Source organism: Populus trichocarpa, chromosome 16 (assembly GCF_000002775.5).
Source record: "Populus trichocarpa isolate Nisqually-1 chromosome 16, P.trichocarpa_v4.1, whole genome shotgun sequence".
Classification (NCBI taxonomy): domain Eukaryota; kingdom Viridiplantae; phylum Streptophyta; class Magnoliopsida; order Malpighiales; family Salicaceae; genus Populus; species Populus trichocarpa.
The window spans coordinates 2,248,520-2,254,937 of NC_037300.2; the positions used below are offsets into that span (position 1 = coordinate 2,248,520).

Here is a 6,418-nt window from a genome sequence, read left to right on the forward strand (position 1 = left end):
TTCCTCTAGTACACACGCATGTCACAGTTCGATCAAGATAAAACCACGTCACATCTACCGGCTCATAGGGGTAAAAAAGCGAGTAGCACCAAGAAAGATTTCCGGCAGAAAACAACATTAATAAAATATTTGATAGTTGTATTTAGAAGAATGATTTTGATTGTTTTTTATTTTAAAATATATTAAAATAATATTTTTTATTTTTTAAAAATTATTTTTGATATTAAAACATTAAAATGAACTAAAAATATCAAAAAATATTAATTTAAAATAAAAAAAATAAAAAAATTTCAATTGTTTTCAAAAGTATTTTTAAAATATAAAAACAAACAGAATTTAAGAATTTTTACAAAACTTAGCGAAAAAAATATGTAAAAACTACAATATAAAAACTATATTTCAAACTTAATTTTTTAATAAATTTTATGATATAAAATATAATTTGATTTATTATCAAATACTTTAATATATTTGTTTTACCGAGAATCTAAAAGCTAGCGGAAACAAACGTTGTTTTAAATAAATCCACTCCTTTTATTTTAACGCAACTACCAAATAAATACCTGATGGTGCACATAAAATGAGTTGTAAATCCAAATAAATAAATAAATAAATAAAGTTACTGTTTGGGAAACAATTATTTTTTAAGTCAATGGTTGACATTCTAAATATAAACCATTTTCTATGCAACCCACACATCTTTTTCTCTAACTACTTCTCATCATCCATGTCACTTGCACTCTCAAACCATCAGCATCAAAATTTAAAATTTAATTTATACTTAATTTTATAATAATTTATTTTTATTATTATACAATTAAATAAAAAAATTCTTCAAACCACATCAATTCAATATATTATTATCTCAATATTAAAAATAAAAATTATTTTAATTTTATCTTAAATCAAACTATATTTTTTACTAGTCATTCAACTTGCATTTAAATTCTTCAAGTTGACTAAGTCATGTTTAAATAATTTTTACATAATTTAATTTTAACCACGAGTCAAATAAAAAGTCAGGATAGAAGATTTTAAAATTTACCTATTAAACTATATTTAATAGCAATACCAAATGATTTTAGTGACTTGAATATTTCTTTTTACATTGATTTTTTTTTTTATTCAAACTACAATTTTAATGCTGCATGTAAACTAGTTGCTACTATAATATTAATTTAGAATGAGAATGAGATAAGGTTTATATATAGAATTGAGATGCATACACTTCGATGTGCAATATCTATTCATAATTAGAGGATCATATTATTTTATATTGTAAGGAAATAATGAGAAATTGATTCCTTGGCTAGGGTTTTCTTGAAGGTTTTAATTAGAAACTCGGCATCAACAGATTGATGGCATGTCTGTGTGCCCACAGTTTGTTTTATAATAGTTTTTTTTTTTAAAAAAAATATTGCATCATCACCTCACTTCCATTCATTAGCTCTTATACCATGCATTCAATTCATAAAACAATTAGTACTAACCACATTATTACTCTAAGCCAGCTATTACGACAGTACATTTCCCAAAATTATTATTTTTTAATAATCAAAGGATCCAAACAGTTACAAGTTTAACTTGGTTTCTGTTTAATGGCGTGTTATTTGTTCCCTATCCTTGTTAATTATTACAAATCAAGAAAATCCCCCCTTTTATGCATATTAATTTTAGTTATTGATCAAAGAAATATAATCTTGAGAAGGGATATTAAGAAGATAATAAATAAAACCATTTGAATATAAAGTTGAAATAAAAGACGAGTTGTACATACCTTTGCAAAACCCAGAGATGTTAATTTGGTGATAATTTTGCAGTAGTTATTGAAAACCCATCAAGATTATTGAAGTATACAAAACGTACAAGAATGTTGTCTGCTCATACTATACATATACATATATTACAAACAAAAGCATGCACTCATGTGCTCGTGAGGTCTTCGATTCATGAGTTGTTCGTCAGCATGGAGTCCTATGCTATAAATGGTCCCATATCTGAACTAGTTTCTATTTCTGTGAATTTGCTTATGATATTCAATTAGTTTTATAATATATTGTTAACTATTAATGGTAATGCAAGTGGCTGTCATCTTTTTATCTCTTTGTCTAAGATTCAATGTATCCCTCTTTGTTTGTCTACGCACTACTGTTTACATAGGTGGTTTCGACGAAGAACATGAATAGAAAATCTTGTCGGGATCACTTAATAATCCAAGTTGATTCTCGGAAATAACACTTGAATTCCAACTAGATACTTTCCCAGGAAAGAATATTTAAAATAATCCAACCAGTGACTTATTTTATTAGTTCGTTAATTACTTTCCCCAACTTGCTTTGATGCTTTAATTTAATTAGTAATTAACGACTACGACTTGACTCGTGGTGTAGCTTTTAAGACCTATGTGCTCCACACACAATACTTGAGTTTACAATTTTTTTTTCGAGCCTTTATACTTAGAATATTACCCTCACACGTGAGATTGTTCAATTCCAGGCTCAATTTGAAAATATTTAAATTAGCAGTTAAACGTACCAAAGGATATGATATTAATGAGGATAATGTTTAAATTAACAACCAAATGATATTGTATAATTAACAAACAATATTCTCAAAGAAAAGAAGAACAAATTGCACACAAGTATGCTAGATTTCTGCAAGGATTACATGAATCCTCAAGCCAAAATCAATCAATAATTTATATCCCCTGTCCTACAAGATGTACCACAGATTACCTTAATCCTTGAATATCGCCCGTAGTTCACAGAATCCTTGCGGGTTTGTGCTCAGCTCCTCTTTTGTGAAAAGCTGAAATTTGCTTTCTATGGGAATTTAGAGCGAAATTTAAGGCGTCAGAGGTTTGGCGACGTTTCACACACTCGTCGCTATATTTCAAGGCTGTCCACGTCCGTTTGGAAGTCAACCTTACACTTTGACGCGACGCGTTAATTGAGAGCTGGAATTTCTTATCATAATGACAATCTCTTTTACCAATCTCGATTTGCCATCAGACATTAATCAAATCATGGATTCTTCATTACATGGAGATAGCGTTCTGTAAGAGAAATAATTAATCATCACAATCTGAACATGCCAACATGTATATATTATTTCTTTTAGGTTCAGCCGGAGCAGGAAAATTTCATAAACCTCCAAATTCATACATTTAACTCTCTGAGTTGTAAGAATATACTATTAATTAGGATTTAAAAGTAAAATTCAATTTGAAAAAAATAATCTTATGAATTGATTCTCTTGCCTTTTGGCGATAACTTGTTGTGGCCATTGCACGAGAACTTAAGGCCATTAATGTTCTACATTATCAGAAATTAAAAGCGATATTAATTGTTCTAAGCTGCAATACAGAAACAAAAGTACTTGGGCCATGCTTTGTTAGGATAGTAATCAAATAGCAAGAAAATAATACAACTATGGAGAATCTTCAACACCATCTTGAATATATTCATGAAGTGGAAGGTGTTTCTTTTGTACACTCCATGAATCACCTAATTCTGGAAAGTATGCTTGAGCATGTATGAATCTCTCTTTCCCTTCAAGATTTTTACATGATTAGTAGAGAATCTGAATCTCCTCATGTATTAGTAAAGGAAGCAAGCAAAACCAAATCATCAAAATGTTTTATTCATAAAAAAAGAAGAAGCAAACCAAGAAAAAGATTGTGATGGAGTTGAGGCCAAGAAAACAAGAAGGGAGGTGATATATATACCAAGTATCTTGTAGCACAAATATTGAAGAAGGCTGCAGCGAAATTGAAGATGAAAGAGAAACCAGAAGTCTCGAGGATTCCTTCCATAATCAAATTGCACTGGTGGTCTCCACGTTGGGCATTTGTGATATTGGACTTAAGGCCAACAAAACAAGAAGGGACATGATCATGACTGGTACAAAGAGTAGAACCAATGGTGGCGGTGGTAATGGTGGCAGCACCGGTGGTAGAACTAGAATAGACACAGTCAACATAACCATAACTATGATAAATCTAGTGGTATAATAGCTAACCATCAAACTTTGCACTAGATGAATTCTCTTTCTCCAGTCAAATAGCTCCAGCCCACCGTGACTTCCAGCTCATCACTCAATTTCATGGGCCTCCATTTTTGTAGCATTTAGTGTTCAAGAGGGAGGTGTTTTTGTAGAAACGAAGAGTTAAAGAGAGAATTTAAGGTTAGAGAGAGGGAGAAAAAAGATATATATAGAGAATTTAAGGTTAGATACACTGATACAGTACCTCACAAAAACATTAGTGATGAAGCTCAAACAAAAACTTTATGTTGAATGTGTAATGTCAGCAAATGAGCTCTGTCAGACGTGAATGTCATTATTTTAAGATATTAATTGTACCTACTATTTTTTTTAGAGTTAAAGTAATATATTTTGACATACAACAAAACTTTAAATTTACAAACAATAATTTTTATAAATTTATTAAAAAAATTTATTTTATTTCTGATAAATATAAATAAAGAGTCTGTAGAAAAAAAAAAGATTATTTCTAATTAAATTTTGTTAATATCAATATAGTATTTATAAATAAAATAAAACTTTTTCATAACAATATATTTATAAAATTTAAAAAACATCTCTTCATACCACTGTGTTTATAGAGTTTATATTTAAATAATTTAGCAAGAGATATTATGTATATTAATTTTAAAAATAATAATAATAATCATTTAGGTTATATAGCGCACGGCGCACCCCAATTTTAACTTTCTTTTCAAATCTTTACTTTGACATTTAAATTTATTAATTTAGTGTTTCTTAAGATATAACAAAACCTATTAACTTTTTAATATACAATAAATTTTTTTACAGTATCTACTATACCTCATGTTCTCAGTTAAACAACCTCTTAGCGTGCTAAAATCATAATTTTAAAACCCGGCCCGGCCTGACGGGTCAATCCAAGATTCGGCCGACTGGGAGCTGAAACTGGGTCGGGTTTAAAAAAAATAAAGGAATGAAAAACCCTGCGTGACCACAAGAAATATGATTTTGCAATCAAAAGAACTAATTTTACATAAATAAATAACTTTTGATTGTTGACCCGGCAAGACCCGATCAAAAATTTGATTGCGATCCGTTGATTTTTGTTTTACTAAAACGACGCCATTTTGATTTAAAAAAAAATTGACTCGGTCAAAACTCGAGACCCAGACTTTAGACCGGGTTAGCCACAAGACCGGGTCCGAAAACAATGGCAAAAACCTTCAAGTTGGAAAACATAAATTTAACCTCCCAAGTTCCCAACCATCCTTCTGTACAGATAATATTAATTTACTGCATTTTCAAATCATAGCTGAAGGGCTCGCTTTCCTTGTTGTTGTCCTTAGCTGTTTTCCTGTAGAGAATTGGATCAGCACAAGCACACATATACATGCCTAATTTCTTCATCTTTAAAACCGCCTTCAAATTATAATGAATCACTACCAAGAAGGTGCATCAAAGCCCAATCGTCCTTTTATATTCTTCAACATCCATCCGTAGTGTTTGTCTCTCTGGTCCAATCAACCCCTCAGTACATCTGATTTGAATTGGCTTTCTCACATTTTTTAATAAAATAATTAGGATAAAATTCCGTGGATGTGAAACTATTTGCATTGTAATGAAACTCACGGCAGCAGATGCCGACACAATCCGGGGGCGGAACTAACTTTTAGGATGAGGGGGGTGGCACGCGAAATCCTTAGAAAACATTATATCTTAGTCCTCTAATCTTGAATTTTTTTTTTTAATTTGAGATATTCAAGTCAGTTTACACGCATTACAACTAATATTTGGATCTACTGAACATTTTACAAGTCCAATAAATATATAAAACACCATGAAAATAACAGGCATGGACAATAAAACTTGAAACCTGATGCAGATGCCTTTCTCCGCTCGGGCACAACCTCCCCTGCATCTTGAAATATTTTTAATTATGCCTGTTGAAGCAAGATTTTTGTCACAAAAAGCCCATGCATATTCTTCTTCTTTTTTTTTTTTTTTTTTTTTTTTACAACGGGCTTGCAAGTGTGTGCTAACAAACTGACTTTTTGGCTAAACTTTTTGATGTTATTGCATAAGAGGTGATAGGCAATTTATGAAAATTAATTTAAATGACGGTAAAATAATTATTAAGAGTTAAAATAATTAGTTTTAATGACCTAGATTTTATTATTATCACTAAAAAATAATACCCACATAAGCAATTGCACAAAATATCGTTGTTGAAATGCTATTAAGAGTTAAGTTTGTATCCTTTCAGGGTCATTAGAAGCTTATATTTTTAGAATTTGTAGAATTAATCGAAATACGCATAAACTTATCTAAATACCTATATTAATTAAAAAAGAAGAAGGAAGAAGTAAAGTTTGGATTGTAGCCATGATGAACATGCCCACACTAGCAGAAC

At 30.3% G+C, this 6,418-nt stretch overlaps 1 long non-coding RNA gene across 1 annotated transcript; it reads right to left on the reverse strand.

Annotated features, from left to right (window-relative positions):
• Positions 1 to 2,544: 2,544 nt before the first annotated feature.
• LOC112324509 (uncharacterized) lies at positions 2,545 to 4,305 on the reverse strand. Its single transcript, XR_002978394.2, has 2 exons — positions 3,728 to 4,305; positions 2,545 to 3,055 (listed from the first exon to the last, which is right to left on the reverse strand). It is a non-coding gene; the product is annotated as an uncharacterized LOC112324509 (long non-coding RNA).
• Between the last annotated feature and the right edge of the window lie 2,113 nt (positions 4,306 to 6,418).